We start from the raw sequence: 18,066 nt of genomic DNA, 5'->3' as shown, positions 1-18,066 counted from the left end.
CCATCACAGCTCTGGGACTCTCTCCACAGCTCTGCTGCCTGGGTGATGAATAGTAGGAGGCACACATCTTGGGATGAGGATTCCTCTATCACATGTCACATACTGCCAACACCTCTGGTATCTCAGGCACCACAAGGAACAGCAGTCACTTTCTTCTGAAGGATGGAGACGACATATACTAGTATCACCCTGTCTCTGGACCATTAATACAATACTAACATCCACACTCAACTAAACTAGGCTCCATTGAGGAAATAAGGATACAAAAGAGGCAATGTCAAGAGAATTGACAGAATCCAAATTCTCACACCACAGAGAGCAGCTGGCTGGGAAATTAAGGGAGGACAAGACATGCGGTTGTATACTGGTGATGTGGCTGTCCCTTTGATAATGTAATGAGCAGTTTTTCAAACTGTGACTTAGGAAGGTAAAGGGTAACAAAGTTTGGGAGATTTCTCTGAATTGTATGAAATCTTGTGTGTGAATAAGACAGAGAACATCTAAGAAGGATACAAGCACAGCCCTTCCTTGGTTCCATAGTGAAAATAGCATGGCAAGTCGAGAAGCTTGGAGATTGCGTTGTCTGAATAATATGTGAACGGCCCAGGTGTGATGCAGTTACTGAACTGGGACAAGTGGCTTCCCATCTTCCAATCCCAGAGGTCCTCCATAGGAAAGTCTTGCCCCCTGATTTTCTAGGTCGTCTGTCAACCACCTTCCCAGAGCACCTTCCTGTCTTCCAGTCACAATCAGAACAAGTGCCTCTGATCTCTCCCTCAGGAATTGCAGGCCATTTGAACTACTGAATTTTGGTTTTGATACTGAAGTTGCTTCAAGTTAAATTTTTATTTAAGTATTAAATAAAAAGAAAACAGAAAATTATCTCCAGTTCTTCTCTCATTCTCTAGTCTTCACTTGTCATCTCAATCTAAACACCCATGCCATTCAGACTCAGTATTTGTCCTTCGCTCCTTCCCCTGTAGCTGGAATGTGGGCTTTCTGTAGCCTGAGGAGAGGACCATTGGCACCGTTGGAGTAGTGTCTGGGCATCACTTACAGCAGGGATCCCTGCAATGGAGGTCTGACCTAGAAAGGCGGTTGACAGAGAGAAGACCTAGAAAATCATGGCAGAAGGTGGGGGTGGGGAGAAGACTTTCCTATGGAGGACCTCTGGAGTTGAGAGGACTGGATAAATTCAGACATACATGATTTCTAAGGGAACACGGAGACCGGGAAAATAAGCTTAAGAACACAGGTTCATTTGGGTCACTTCTTCACTTAAAAGGCTGACCAGGTGCAATCAGCCTAAGTGCCCATCAGCAGATGAGTGGATTAGAAAACTGTGGTACATCTACACAATGGAATACTATGCTCCTGTAAAAAGAAAGGAACTGCTACCATTTGCAACAGCATGGATGGAGCTGGAGAGCATTATGCTAAGTGAAATAAGTCAGTCAGAGAAAGATAAATATCACATGATCTCACTCATTTGTGGATTATAATGAAAAACATAAACCAATGAACAAAAATAGATCCAGAGTCGTAGAAGCAGCAAACAGATGCTCAAACCTCAGAGGGAAGGTAGAGGAGGGAGAAAGTAAGGGGGAGAGATCAACCAAAGGACTTGTATGCATGCATATAAACATAACCAATGGACACAGACAACAGGGGGGCAAGGGTGAGGGCAGGATTGGGGGGGTTGGGGGGAAATGGGAGGATAAGGACACATTTGTAATACCTTAATCAATAAAGGGGAAAACAAACTTATTAAAAAAAAAAGGCTGACCAGGATTTGGATTAATGAGAGAACATGTTAACATGTTAAACCAACCGTGCTACCATAGAAAGAGTTGATTTAGTGAACCAGACCTGAAGGGCAAGGCCAGTAAATCATGCGACACAGGCATAACAACTACCTTGGTCATCCTACACCTTTACTAACTTGAAATTGACAATGGTTGTATATCTTCTTGATCTTCCAGAAAGGTCTAGTAGTAAAAAAGTCTCAGGTTGTAGTTCTGGTCCTGAAGGTGAGATTAATCACTTCCCCACAGTGACAGCATTTCTCTATTTGTAAAGCACAGTTGTTTCCCAGGATTAAATGTTACTGACAAAAAGTAGTCTTAGTTCAAGGGATCCAAATGGAGAGAAACATCGCAAATTCAGCTTCTCCACATACACTTGATCTCATGACGCCTTTGCTGGAGCTTCTCCGCATCCCATGGCCATAAGCCTGTTGCACTCGCCATGCTGGCCTGTCCCTTTCCTTGTTCCTGCTCCCAGAGGGCCCAGCTTTGTAGGGTGGAGAAAGTTTCAACCTCACTGCTGCCATCTCAGTAAGATGTTATGAGTGTACAAGCAGAGAAAACAGAAAATCAAGTTTTCAAGTGACTCACAAAATTTAACATCTATTATAGTATTTCCTGGGGAAATATTTTCATTCTCTTAAGAACTGGGTCTATCACTAAACCCTAAAAGAATTTGTTTCACACTGAATGGTTCCACTTTTCCAGGAAGATGTCTGACAGTAACTCCCCCACTGAGATAAATCTAAGGTCTATGATAGGCATTACTAAGAATGTTCTTGAACTTATTTATGGATGTTAGATATGGAGGATTTCTTGGAAAATAGCACAAAAAGCGAAAGCCCAGTAAATTGGAAGTAAGTATGTCCAGCTCCACTGCTAGGCATGCTGGGTGATTCTGAGCTAGTCACTTCAGCTCTTAGGGACTCAGTTTATACATTTGTAAAACGAGAGTGTTGAACTAAAATGCCTCATGAGATTCCCCAGCGCTAGCATTCAATGCTTCTATGTTTTCAGTATTTGTTGATGTTTTAAATAATATTACTTCATTCCCAGAGGCCCCTGATCTGCCATACCTCTCTCCAGATTCCTCCACAGATAAATAGTTCCATGTGGAATTCGTTTAGATTTATTATTATTATTTTAATAGCTACCATATATCCAGTGCTTACTATGTGCAGAATATATATTATCTGACATAATCCATATGTAACCCAAGTGCTAGGCTTACCTTCTCCATATTTTAGGAGAGGGGAGTTTTTGTAAAACTGTTTCTTGCACCTACTGGCAGCTGCTTCCCTGGGTTGCACACTCCTCTCAGCCATTCTCAGCTCCTCACGGACCACACTCACTGTGTGGCCAGCGTTACCTAATCTCGGGCTGTGACCTTCCTTGATCTGACGCTGCTGATTCTGCTGCGCTGGCGTCAGGGGCCTGGGAAATGTGGAATGCCAGTTTCCCTTTACTCTTGTATCTCATACTCCTCCAACCCCACCATGCAAGTCTTTGTTCACAGCAGATACTACTATAGAGGTGGGGATAACTGTTCCAATTCTACTGAGGAAACAATGGCTCGAGACTGGAAGTGAAATACGTCTGTGCTCAGAGCCCACAATAAAAGACGATAAATGGAAGACAGCTGGGTAACGGGATGGGTGGATGATGAAGTGGGGCTCTTCCCCAGACCCTTTAGGAGCAGCCCCGTTCATACTCTTGTTCTGTCTCCAGGGCCTCCCTTCCTTTCCTCTGAGAGTACATTCCTTATTCCTATTTAAAATCCCCACTTGTCTTTCAGGAAACCACACCTGCCGTCCACAAGGGCTGATCTCAGCTTTGATTTCCTCATCTGCCTCCTCCAGGGCAAACCATAGACCACACGAAACTACAGCAATATATTTCCCCCAAACCTGAGTTACTAAGTTGAGAATGACATCACAGGTTGTTTCATCAAAGCAGTTCATTCTGAGTCTCCAAATATATATTAGATAAGTTCAGGGTGAGTTTTGGCCCTTCAAGTCCAATCCTGTTCAAAGTCCCTTCTCTCATGTACGATTTCCTAACTATAAGACCAAAGATTTGCACACATCTCCCAACACAAGCAAGCAATATATTTTATAGGACATGTGGTCTAAATGGAAACCATGGAACAGTCTTTTCCTAAATGCAGAATAGTCTACACAGAGAGCCCTTGGCCCACAAGAGGTGATGCTTTACACGATGAACACACAGTAGTATCTGCTCTCTTTGTCTTGCAGTCACACCCAGAAGAGATGGGTGTGTACACATTGTGATTGTTTTCTGCTTCTCAAAACCACAAAACCACCTATATCAAGTTGTCGCCTGTAAGGAAACAAATACTATGAAAAAGCTCAGGTTGATCTTTAAGGTATAAGCCTTTGGAGTTGCAATTATTGGTCTGGTCTTAGGGAACTGAGGCTTGGAGAGTCCATAGGACATGGCAAAATTACACATACAACGAGTAGTATGTGATTCTACAAAAGCCAGTGAGATGGTGGAGTCCATGTGCTACAATAAAATGAAGAATTCTTGTTGTTTAGTGGTGTCTTTTTACATCAAGAATGGAGAAAAGGGTTTTGTTCCCCTTTAACTTTTTCTAGTGCCTCATTTTCTGGGAGATGCTCCTTTCTTTCTCTGACATTCACTGTCTTTTCTTTCCTCCTGTTTTATTCAGTCCTTGCTTAATGCTACTTTACTGGATAACAATGTTGACTACATATGTGTTTGTCTCTTCCAGAACCAATTAAAATGAAAACTCACATTCTGTCCAAAGCATATTAGGAATTAACCATCAAATAGAGGATGCTTTTGTAAAAAGGACATTCTACATCCCTCAATTTACATCTGCCTTTGCTGCCTTTAGTGAGAAATCACTTTATTGAGAATTTACTGATTTGATTTATGTCAGTGTTTTAAATGAGAAAGGTGTGTGGACTCAGACTAGGGAAATTTTTGCATATTGATTTTTGTGTTGGAATATTTTTTTACACAGAGTAAATTGTTTTGATTTTGAGTATGGTTCAACGAATTTTGACAAATATTTATGGCCATCTTGCACCATCAAAAGATGGTGTTATTTGGTTTTCCCATCATTCCTGAAAGATCTCTTATGCCACTTCCCAGTTAATATCCTTCTCCAAAAGGAAACTATTATTCCAATTTCCAGAATCAGAGATCATTTTACCTGTCCCTGAGCTTCAGAAAAATGGAATCAGAAAATGTACTCATTTGTGTCTGGTTTTATCCACTCAATATAGTATTTTGAGATTCATTTTTACTTTTTGATTACTGCAATAATATAAAGTATCCTTTATTTTCTTTGAAATGCTTTATAGTTTTAGCACTTACATTTAGGTATATGATTCACTTTGAATTATTTTTTTACATGGCATAAAGAAGGATTGAAGATTAATTTCCCCATAAAGATATTCACTTATGTTAGCACTACTTGTTGAAAAGACTTTTCCCCCCATTGAGTTTTATTGGCATCCTTTTAATAAAGTAAGTGACTCCATAAGTGTGCAACTATGGCTAGGCTCTGTTCTGTGCAATTCGCCTATATAATTACACAGGTTTCCCCCCTATCTGAAAGAATGTTCCTATGAAACTTTTCAGAAGCTAAGTTGGTGTAAAGCAGAGTAACCCCTGCTTTCTGAAAATTTGCATTTTTATGCCACTTCGCTTTTCCAAAACACCAACATTAGTACATCTGTTTGCTGATCAAAAGAAATCAGAAGAGGATTTTTGCTTTTGTGAAAAAAGCCATTACTGCTCGAATGCAGGCCTTTTATAAAAGCAAAGTAGTGTAATGCAAAATTTCAGAGCTCAGGGAATACTTGTCCTTGTCTTATATCCTGCAGCTTTATAGTGGGTATAGAAATCAGACAATGCAAATCCTCTAACTGTATTCTTGCTCCAGGATGCTTTGCCCATTCTAGGCACTTACATTTCTTTTTTTTTTTTTTAACTTTATTTTTATTGTTAACACTATTACAAAAATCCCCATTCCCCCCTTTCCACCTTTGCCCTCCACACCTCCACCCAGTTCCCAACCCCATCTCCTTCCCTCTGGCCATCACCACACTGTTGTTTGTATCTATGGGCTATGCATAAATGCCCTTTGGCTAATCTCATCATCCTCTTTCATCCAGTCCTCTCTACCCCGACCCCTCTGACAGCTGTCAGTCTGTTCCATGCATCCATACCTCTGTTTCTATTTTGCTCATCAGTTTATTTTGTTCATTAGGTTCCACATATAACTGAGATCATATTGTATTTGTCTTTCTCTGGCTGGGTTATTTCACTTAGCATAACAATCTCTAGATCTATCCATGCTGCTGCAAAAGGTAAGAGTCCTTCTCATTTATGGCCATGTAGTATTCCATTGTCTAAATATACCACAGCTTTTTTATCCACTCATCTACTGATGGGCATATGGGCTGTTTCCAGGTATTGGCTAATGTAAATAATGCTGCTATGAACATGGGGTGCACGTATTCTTTATGATTGGTATTTTAGGATTCTTATGATACATTCCCAGAAGTGGGATTGCTGGGTCAAAAGCAATTCCATTTTTAATTTTTTGAGAAAACTCCGTACTGTTTTCCACAGTGGCTGCACTAGGGTCCCCTTTTCTCCACATCCTCACCAGCACTTTGTTTGTTAATTTATTGATGATAGCTATTCTGGGAGGTGGGAGGTCATATATTATTGTAGTTTTAATTTTCATCTCTTTGGATTAGTGACACTGAGTATTTTTCATATGTCTATTGGCCATCTGTATGCCCTCTTTGGAGAAGTATCTATTCAGGTCCTTTGCCCATTTTAATTTTTTTTATTTTTTATTGGATTGTCTTCCTGGTGTTGAGTTGCATAAATTCTTTATATATTTTTTAAAATAACCATTTATCATATATACCATGTTCTCCCATACAGTGGGTTCCATTTTTATTTTGTTGATGATTTCTTTTGCCTCTGCTGAAGCTTTTTAGTTTAATGTAGTCTTATTTGTTTACTTTTTCCTGTTTCCCTTGCCCTAGGAGATGTATTCACAAACATATTGCTACAAGAAATGTCTGAAACTTTGATGCCTATGGTTTCTTTTAGGATTTTTATGGTTTCACAACTTACATTTAAGTTTTTTATCCATTTTGAGTTTATTCTTATGTATGGTGTATGTTGGTGGCCTAGTTTCTTTTTGTGCATGTTCCTGTCCTATTTCCCCACACCACTTATTGAAGAGACTGTCCTTACTCCATTATATGCTCTTACCTCCTGTGTCAAATATTAATTGACCATAAAGACATGGGTTTATTTGTGGGTTCTCTGTTCTGTTCCATTGATCAATAGGCCAGTACCAGGTTGTTTTGATTACAATGACCTTGTTGTAAAGTTTGATATTAGGTAATATGATACCTCCAACTTTGTTCTTCTTTCTCAAAATTGCTGAGGCAATTTGGGATCTTTTGGTTTCCATATAAATTTTTAGAATATTTGTTCTAGATCTGTGAAATATGCCATTTCAAATATGGTATTTTAATAGGAATTGCATTGAACCTATGGATTGTTTTGGGTAGTATGGACATTTTAATGATGTTAATTATTCCAATCCATGAACATGGTATATGCTCCCACTTATTTGTATCTTTCTCAATTTCTTCCTTCAATGTTCTATAGTTTTCCGAGTACAGATCATTTACCTCCTTAGCTAAGTTTATTTCTAGGTACCTATTTTTTTGTTGTTGCAATAGTAAATGGGATTGTTTTATTAGTTTCTCTTTCTGACAGTTCAATTATTGGTGTATAAAAATGCCACCAATTTCTTTGTGCCTTCCAATTTTTTTATTGTCTTATACTTCCTGCACAATGTTGGACAGGGTAATAAGAGCAGAGATACTTACTTTGTTCTTGATAGTTCAATATTTTATAGTAAGTGTAGTGTACATAACACTCTTTTAGATTGATAAATGATTTTATTTCTAGTTTTCTAAAATCATGAATGGGTATTGACTTCTATCTCTATCTATTGTATTGAGATAATCACCTAATTAATCTCCTTTATTCTATTAATACGTTAACCACATTGGATTTATGTGACAATCAAACAAGATAGTACATTTAATCCTGAATACTTTAGATAATGGCCTGGCACTTAAGTACTTTTGAAGTATGTTGATTAACTTTTGAATGTTGAGCCAACCATGCATTCCAGACTTCCTCAATACTATTTCTTCCCACAGACTCAGACAACAGTAGGGTGAAAGCCAAAGAGAAGAGGGGGTGGAGGCAAAAGGGAGGAAAATAAGGACATATATAAGTAATACTGTAAAAAATAAATAAGTCAATAAATAAATAAGGCTAAAAAACTGCATATTGAAAGCACTATATTCAAATTATTTAAAAACTGTAAATTTGTATTCAATAAAAATTAATGCCAAAGATAAATAAATTAAAATAAAGATATGCTGAGGATTTGATTTGGAGTCTTAGCGTGTCAATGGGTTTTCTTGAAAAACTAAAACAGAAAAAAAATACTGTTTCTATATCTATTGTATTAGGATGATCAGATAATTTATCTCCTTTATTCTATTAATATAGTGAATTATGTTTATCTTTATAATGTTGAGCCAGTCATGCCTTCCAGAGATAAGCACCACTGATTAATGATAAATCTTGTTTATTTTTTTTATTCTTTTTATTTTGTTTTTAAATATGTTTTTATTAATTTAAGAGAGAGAGGAAGGGCTGCCTCCTGCATGCAATCCAACCAGGGATTGAGCTACCAACCCTGGCATGTGCCCTGAATGGGAATCAAACCAGTGACCTTCTGGTGCACAGGATGAAGCTGAATCAAGTGAGCCATACCTGCTAGGGCTATTATTCTATTTTATTTACTCTAATAATTTTAGTTACTTTTTTTTTTTTCTTAAACAGTTGCTAAAGCAGTTTAACCTCTAAAGAGGTTAAAATTACACCCTTAAGTTATCAGAGTTTTTCTTAAAAATATTTATTTGCTTCACAAACAATTTCAGATATTTATTACAATATATTTTCAATTACTACCTTCATCCCTTTTTGGTCTTGTCATCATATATTTTACTTTTACATATTTTATATAGCTTATGTACTTTTATTATTATTTTTACTTTAAATCACCAATTGCTTTAGAAGATTTAATAATTTATGTGTAGCAAAGAAAATAATGATTTTTAAAAGTTTTTTTATTCTTTGTAATATTTATTCTTTCTTATATAACTAGATTTCTGGCCTACTTACCCTAAGCCTGTAGAAATTATTATTATTACCATTATTTTATTATTATTTTGTAGAACAGTTTTGCTAGAGATTCTTTTAGCTTTTGTCTGTCTGAAAATTTCCTTATGCCCTCATTCATTTTTGAATGTTTGTTTATGACAGTTGACTCTTAGTGTTTTTCAGCACTTTAAAAATGTCATTCTGTTGTATTCTGGTTTCCATTGTTTCTAATGAGAAGTCAAATAACATTCCTATCATGGTTTCCTTGTATGTGAAATTTCTGTCTTTTTTTTTTTTTTTTTTCTAGCTCTGGCTACACTTGTAAGTTAATCTTACCTTTGTTTTTCCACAGTATAACTATAATATGGTAAGATATGATCGTCTTATTTTCTTGGAGATTTCTAAGCCTTTTGGAAGTTTTCTAACTTTTTTTAAAAATTGAATTTAATAGGAGACATTGGTTCACAAAACCATACAGGTTTCAAGTGTACAACTCAACAAAACATCATCTGCATATTGCATCATGTGCCTGTTTTCTGTAGTTTTATTATCCTAACTAGAGGCCTGGTGCACAAAATTCATGCATGGGTGGGGAGGGGGGGGCCTCAGCCCAGCCTGCACCCTCTCCAATATGACATTAATACAAGAAAAAAGCAATAGTGGAAAAATAAATTACAGAATAATATACATCCCCCCTCGAGGGATGTCTGACTGCCTGTTTAGGCCCAATCCAGGTAGGATCAAGCCTAAAAACATCCCTCTCACAATCCAGGACTGCTGGCTCACAACTGCTCCTCTGCCTGCCTTCCTGATTGCCCTCTAACCACTCCCCTGCCAGCCTGATTGATGCCTAACTGCTCCCCTGCCAGCCTGATTGCCCCTAACTGCCCTCCCCTGCAGGCCTGGTCACACCTAACTTCCCTCCCCTGCAGGCCTGGTCACCCCAAACTGCCCTCCTCTGCAGGCCTGGTCCCCCCCAAATGCCCTCCCCTGCAGGCTTGGTCCCCCCACAACTGCTCTCCCCTGCAGGCCTAGGTCCCCCCCAACCGCCCTTCCCTGCAGGCCCAGTCACCCCAACTTCCTTCCTCTGCCGGCCTGGTCACCCCTAACTGCCCTCCCCTGCAGGCTTGATCGCCCCCAACTGCCCTCCCTTGCAGGCCTGATCACCCACAACTGCCCTCCCTTGCAGGTCTGGTCCCTCCGAACTGCCCTCCCCTGCTGGCCATCTTGTGCTGGTCATCTTGTGTCCACATGGGGGAAGCCATCTTTGACCACATGGGGGCAGTCATCTTGTGTGTTGGAGTGATGGTCAATTTGCATATTACTCTTTTATTAGATAGGATAGAGGCCTGGTGCATGGGTGGGGGCCTGCTGGTTTGCCCTGAAGGGTGTCCCGGATCAGGGTGGGGGTTCCCTTGTGGCATGGGGTGGCCTGGGCGAGGAGCCTGTGGTGGTTTTCAGGCTCGCCACGCCCCCCAGCAACCCAATCAGAGGCCCTGAGATCTGGGATTTATTTATCTTCTATAATTGAAACTTTGTAGCCTTGAGCGGAGCCAAGCCTCCTGCTTGTTCTGTGGCTGCAGCCATTTTTGTTGGGATTTATTTATAGTCTATAATTGAAACTTTGTAGCCTTAAGCAGAGGCCAAGGCAGGCCAGGGCTGGGGGAAGCTTGGCTTCCTCTATCGCTGGGGGCAACTCAAGCCTCCTGCTCTCTCCAGCTCCGTGGCTGCTGCCATTTTTGTTGGGATTTATTTATCTTCGATAATTGAAACTTTGTAGCCTTGAGTGGAAGCCTGGGCCCGCCAGGGTGTGCAGAAAGCTTGGCTTCCTCCATTGCCAGAGAAACCCAAGACTCCTGCTCACTTCGTGGCCACAGCCATCTTGGTTGGGTTAATTTGCATACTCGCTCCTGATTGGCTGGCGGGCGTGGCTTGTGGGTGTGGCGGAGTGATGGTTAATTTGCATATTGCTCTTTTATTAGATAGGATTGCTTATTGGTAGATTCTGTTTACTGATTTCTAATTAAGAATTTATCTCTCTATGCTCATCCTACCTTATAATAGAGAAACATGCAAATTGACCGCACCTCCGCTATGCCCATGATTGGGCCTGCGAGAGGCTGGGGGCGGGACTCCAGGTGGCCTTTCCGGCTGTTGAGAAGACCAAGATGGCGGCGCCCAATCCTCTTAGTTCTGGGGGTCCCTGGCGGCGATCGCCACCCGGGGGGGCGTGGCCGGGCCCATCCGGGCGCTCCCGGGGTGATCCAGGTGGCGATCGCCACCCGGGGGGGGCGTGGCCGGGCCCAGCCGGGCGCTCCCGGGGTGATCCAGGCGGCGATCGCCACCCGGGGGGGCGTGGCCGGGCCCAGCCGGGCGCTCCCGGGGTGATCCAGGTGGCGATCGCCACCCGGGGGGACGTGGCCGGGCCCAGCCGGGCGCTCCGCGGGTGATCCAGGCGGCGATCGCCACCCGGGGGGGGCGTGGCCGGGCCCAGCCGGGTGCTCCGCGGGTGATCCAGGCGGCGATTGCCACCCGGAGGGGCATGGCCGGGCCCAGCCGGGCGCTCCTGCGGTGATCCAGACGGCGATTGCCACCCGGGGGGGCGTGGCCGGGCCCAGCCAGGCGCTCCGCGGGTGATCCAGGCGGCGATCGCCACCCGGGGGGGCGTGGCCGGGCCCAGCCAGGCGCTCCGCGGGTGATCCAGGCAGCGATCGCCAGGGGGGGGGGCATGGCAGGACTTGCCCAGCCGCTCCCAGGGTCCCTGGGAACATTGCAGGCATGTGGTTGCTGAGACCCAGACCAGGCCTCTGGCCACAGATTCATAGATTTGCGGAGACCTAGGGCAGGGATCTGCTTCATCTGCAGAGAGACAGAGGTTCTGCAGTGCCCCCAAGATGTGGGTGGGCCCAGCCAGGGATCAAGGGGCATAGAAGGACTCCTGGCAGAGGGGCAAGGACCCTCACCCCTGAGGCGGGGGTTGAGGGGTGGAGCCACCTCAATGAAGGGGTGCTGCACTGCAGGGTACTGGACTGACTGACGTGATTCAGAGAAGCTCCCAGTGCTAATGGGCCTCGCTCAGGCGGCCTTCACACTTCAGAGGCAGTGACTACTGCTCCTGCCTTCACCCAAAAGCAAGCTCGCTACACCCTGCCCCATAGCAGAGCATGCCTAGGCAGTGAGTGGGACGCCTTCCACCTGCTTCGGAGAAGGCGGGGCAGTAAAGAATGGGGGGAGAGGAAAGAATGTGGAGCATCCACAATGAAGAGGTGCTTGAGAAAGAGGCTGGGAAGCCTGACTGGAAGGTTTGTTCTGTTTGCTGGGCCGCTGCCCCTTAGGAAGCGCAAAGAGCATGGCTCTGAGGGCTTCCTGTGTGCTCTGAGGGCTTCCTGAGTCAAGTTCCACAGCCAACTGGAATTGGCCTCAGTTTCCTGGTCTGTAAAATGGATGAAGTGTGTCCCAGTGCCTTCACTGATCTTTGATGGCCAATTGAGATACTATATAAAGAAAATGAGGGAAGAAGTGAGAAAGAAAAGGAAGGACAAAAAAACACAAAAGAAAGATTGAAAGGAACCTGTAAACCCATTGTCACTTAAATAGGGAATATAGTCAGTAGTGTTGTAATGATGGTATGATGCCAGGTGCGTACTAGAAATATCGGGGAACACTTTGTAAAGTATATGATTGTCTAACCACTATTCTGTAACTAATATAAAACCTGAAACCAATACAAAATAATGTTGAATGTAAAGAAATGAAAATTGGAGTGAAATTTTTATGAATTTCAAAGATTAAATAAAAGCTGTAAAGGAAGGAAGGGGAGAATAAAAAGTGTTTTTCATTTTGCCACTTCATTAAAAAGACAGTTGTCTTTATGTGGTGCTTTTATGCTTTTCTAAGTCATTATCTCATTTTAATTTCTGGGCAACTTAAATACAAGATAAGTATTCCCTACACTATTCAAAGAAAGGAAATCTTGGTGTCTGGTCCTAATGATTCAATCGTCAAGCCCTTATTGTAAAGCAGGGTTAGTAAAATTTTCTGTGCAGGGTCATATCTATACTAATAAAAGCCTTGGGGGTGATCAGGCCAGCAGGGGAGGGTATTTGGGGGCAATCAGGCCTGCAGAGGAGCAGTTAGGGGTCAATCAGGCCAGCAAGGAAGCAGTTAGGGGGCAATCAGGCAGGTAGGTGAGCGGTGAGGAGCCAGCAGTCCCGGATTGTGAGAAGGATGTCCAACTGCCACAATCGGGCCTAATCCTGCAGTTGGACATCCCCCGAGGGGTCCCATATTAGAGAGGGTGCAAGCTGGGCTGAGGGACACCCTCCCCAGTGCACAAATTTCGTGCACCGGGCCTCTAGTAAAATATATTATTCTGTAATTTTCTTTTCCACTATTGCTTTTTTCTTGTATTAACACTACCAGACCTGAGGCCCTGAACCTAACTGTCCCCTATACCTGAGCTCCTGAGCAATTCAAACACATGGGGGCAGACATTTGCAATGGCTAACCATGAGGTTTGACCATGATTGGTTGGTTATTTTTAGTTTGTGACTCATTTTTTTCACGTACTAGGCAAAGTACCGAAAATTAGGTACAGCGGTATAGTGGCAGATTCGGAAATTACCGAAAAATTGGTACAGCGGTCTGGTAGGGTTAATGTCAGGGTTATTCTGGCCAAAAAAACAAGATGAGAAGTATTCTTTTCTCCTTTATCATCTGAAAGAATTTATATAATATAGTAATTACTTCTTTCTTTAGGAAGAATTTGCAATGATGCCATCAGGACCTAGTGTTCTTTGTGGAAGAGATTTTAATTCTTTAAATTTATTTAAAAGATACAGAGATGTTTAATTTTCTATTTCTTCTTGTATTTATTTAAATAAACACCTTGTTTATTAAAAGACATTCATTTTTTCCAAGTTATCAGTATTGTTGGCATAAAGTTTTTCATAATACTATTTCTCTTTTTAATTGATTTTGGCTCTTTATTTTATATTTCTATTGCTTTCTTTAATTTTCTCCTGTTTTAATTAATTGAGTTTGTAACTTAGACAATTGATTCTAAACTTGTTTTTCTCTCTTAAATATGCCTTTAGACTTGTAATTTTACTGCTAGGTGCTGCATCACACAAATTTTGATATTTTGTGCTCTTCTTACCAGAATATTTTCTAATTTATCTTTTGATTTCTTTTTTTGATCCATAAGTCATATATATTTAGGCCATTTCATTTACAGTTATAGTTTTGATTGTTTTTTATTATAATTCTTTTGTGTTCTGAGAACATACTCAGTAAGATTTCATTACTTTAAATGTGTTAGGACTTATTTATAACCAGTTCTAATGTATAGTCTGAGTATACTTGTAAAGAATCAGTATATACTGATTCTTTTCAAATATATATACTAGTGGCCTGGTGCATGAAATTTGTGCACAGGGGGGTGGAAGGGAAGAGTGTCCCTCAGCCCAGCCTGCACCTCTCCAATCTGGGACCCCTCAGGGGATAACCGGCAGTCGGACATTCCTCTCACAATCCAGAACTGCTGGTTCCTAACCGCTCGCCTGCCTGTCTGATTGCCCCTAAATTCTTCTGCCTGCCAGCCTGATAGTCTTTACCTGCTCCCCTGCTGACTTGATTGCCCCTAACCACCTCTGCCTTGGCCCCGCACCCAGGACTCAGGATTCCCTCCTCCAGCCGACCACAGGCCCACAGGATCCAGGCTTCCCTCCCTCTGGTCAGCCATAGGCCCCCAGGCCGGCTGAAGCTGCAGGGGATTGTGGGCAGGTGGCTTTGCCTGGGCTAGTTAGCATATTATGTTTTTATTATTATGGATTCCCAGGCCATACAAAATTATCAATTTAAAAATTAGCCATTATATTTGGTCAAACATTTAATTAACTCACCCCTAATGCCTTGGTAGAGCCAGACCAAATTATTTCAAGGGCCTTATACAGCCCACAGGCTGGACGTTTTCCAGCCCTGATTTAGATCAGTCACATTTAAATTTTAATACACTTTTTTTCCCTTTTTATTGAATTTATTGGGGTGACACTGGTTAACAAAATCATACAGCTTTCAGGTGCATAATTTCATAACACATGCTCTGTACATTGTATTAGGTGTTCAAAACCCCAAGTTAGTCTCCTTCCATCACCAGTTATCCCCTCTACACCCTCCTTAACCTCCCACCCATTGCCCTTTCCCCTGAAATCACCACACTGCTTTCCGTGAGTTTTGTCTTTTCTTTTCATTCTTTTTTGCTCAATGCCCATCTCAATGAAACCCCCAGCCACTCCCCACCCCCTGTTGACCATTATCAGCCTTCTCTATATCTATGAGTGTTTCTATTTTGCTTGGTACTTCATTTTGTTCATTAGATTCTACATATGAGAGAAATCATATGGTACTTGTCTTTCTCTGACTGGCTTATTTCACTTAGCATAATGCTTTCTAGATCCATCCATGATGTCACAAGAGTAAGGTTTCCTTCTTTTTTATGGCCAAGTAGTATTCTATTGTATAAATGCACCATAGCATTTTTATTCATTCATCTACTAATGGGCACTTTGGCTGCTTCCAAAATTTGGCTATTGTAAATGACCATAAGGGTTCATTCAAATTAGTGTTCTGGGTTTCTTCAGATAAATCCCCAGAAGTAGATTCACTATGTCATAAGGCAATTCCATTTTTAATTTTTTGAGGTAACTGCATACTGCTTTCTACAGTGGCTGCACCAATCTGCATTCCCACCAGCAGTGCACAAGTGTTACTTTTCTCCACATCCTCGACAAGTTATTGTTTGTAGATTTATTGATGATAGCCATTCTGATGGGTGTGAGGTGATATCTCATTGTGGTTTTAATTTGTATCTCTCTGATAATTAGTGGCATTGAGCATTTTTTTTCATATATTTATTGACCATCTGTATGTCCTCTTTGGAGAAGTCTCTATTCAGGACCTTGGCCCATTTTTTAAAAATAATTCTTTATTGTTGAAAGTATTGCACATGTCCCTTTTTGCTCCCATTGACTCTCTCCATCCTGCCCCCAACTCCCCACCCCAGGCCCTCACCACCACATTGTCTGTGTCCATGGGGCCATGAATATATGCATACAAGGTCCTTGGTTTATTACTTCCCACCCACCCACTCTCCCCCACCTTCTCTCTGAGTTTTTGCACTCTATTCCATGTTTCTATGTCTCTGGATCCACTCCATTCATCAGTTTATTTTGTTACTTAGATTCCAGATATGACTGAGATCATGTGATACTTGTCTTTCTTTGACTGACTTATTTTATTTAGCATAATGTTCTCCAGGTCCCTCCATGCTGTCTCAAAAAGTAAGAGATTCTTTTTTTTTTTACTGCTGCATAGTATTCCATGGTATAAATGTACCACAGCTTTTTTATCTAATCATATACTGATGGGTACTTGGGCTGTTTCCAGATCTTAGCTATTATAAATTGTGTTGCTATGAACATAGGGGTGCATACATTCTTTCTTAGTGGTATTTTGGGTTTCTTAGGATATATTTCTAGAAGTGGAATCACTGGGTCAAATGGGAGTTTCATATTTAATTTTTTGAGGAATTTCCATACTGTTTTCCATAATGGCTGCACCAATCTGCATTTCCACCAGCAGTGTACTGGGGGTTCCATTTCTCCACATCCTCACCAGCACTTGTCACTTGTTGATTTGTTGTGAAGTGATTCCTCTTGGTTAATTTTTTGATTGGATTGTTTGTGTGTGTTTTTTTCGTGTTGAGTTTTATAAGTTCTTTATACATTTTTAATATTAATCCCTAATCATATGTATCAGTGAATATGTTCTATTATTCAGTGAGTTGTTTTTAATTTTGTTGATGAAAACAAATACCTAGGAATAAATTTAACCAAGCATATAAAAGACCTGTACTCAGAAAATTATAAGACACTAAGGGAAGAAATTGAAGAAGATACAAATAAGTGGAAACATATACTGTGTTCATGGATAGGAAGAATCAACATCATTAAAATTTCCACACTACCAAAATCAATCTATAGATTCAACTCAATTCCTATCAAGATACAATGGTGTATTTCACAGAACTAGAGCAAATATTCTAAAAGTTTATATGGAACCACAAAAGACCATGAATAGCCCCAGCAGTCTTGATAAATAAGCACAAACATGGAGGACTCATGCCACCTGATATCAAACTATAGTAATCAAAACATCATGGTACTGGCATAAAAACAGACATATATATCAATGGAACAGAATAGAAATCCCAGAAATAAATCCATGTCTTTATAGTCAATTAATGTTTGACCAAGGAGGCAAAAGTACACAGTGGGGCAAAGATAATCTATTCAATAAATGATGCAAATTCACATTTAAAGTAACTATTGATACTTAGATTAATATCTACCATGTTTGTAACTGTTTTCTAATGTGTTCTTTATTTGTTTTATCTCTTTTACTGCTTTCTCTGGTTTTAATTGAACATTTTATATGATTTTATTTTATTTCCTCTTATATAAATTACTAGAAGCCCAGCACGCAAAATCGCATGTCCCCGCCCTCCTGCGCTGGTCTGTGGTTGTTACAGCATTATAGCCATGGGTTTCATATATATATATATATATATATATATATATATATATATATATACACATTTCTTATAGCCTTTTATAGTTTCCCTAAATTTTACAATATAAATTTTTCTTAATTAAATTTATTGAGGTGGGGCCCAGGCCCAGCCAGCCTTGGTTCATAGCTTGGCCTCACCTGCACATCTCCAACCAAGCACAAGTAGCAGCCATCTGCAGATTACTTTGTAGCTCATGTCAGGTGGCCCCAGGCAGAACAAAGGTTGCGGCTGACCTTGGCCCTCACCTTGCTGGAGGCCCCAGAGCTAACACACTCACTGGACAGTTTCAGACCATGTTGAAGCACCACCACCCAACCACCTCCACAATTGACACACTCAAGGGACTGACTCAGCAAG

This window comes from Eptesicus fuscus, chromosome 20, assembly GCF_027574615.1.
Source record: "Eptesicus fuscus isolate TK198812 chromosome 20, DD_ASM_mEF_20220401, whole genome shotgun sequence".
In the NCBI taxonomy this organism is placed as follows: Eukaryota; Metazoa; Chordata; class Mammalia; order Chiroptera; family Vespertilionidae; genus Eptesicus; species Eptesicus fuscus.
This window is presented reverse-complemented; position numbering follows the sequence as displayed.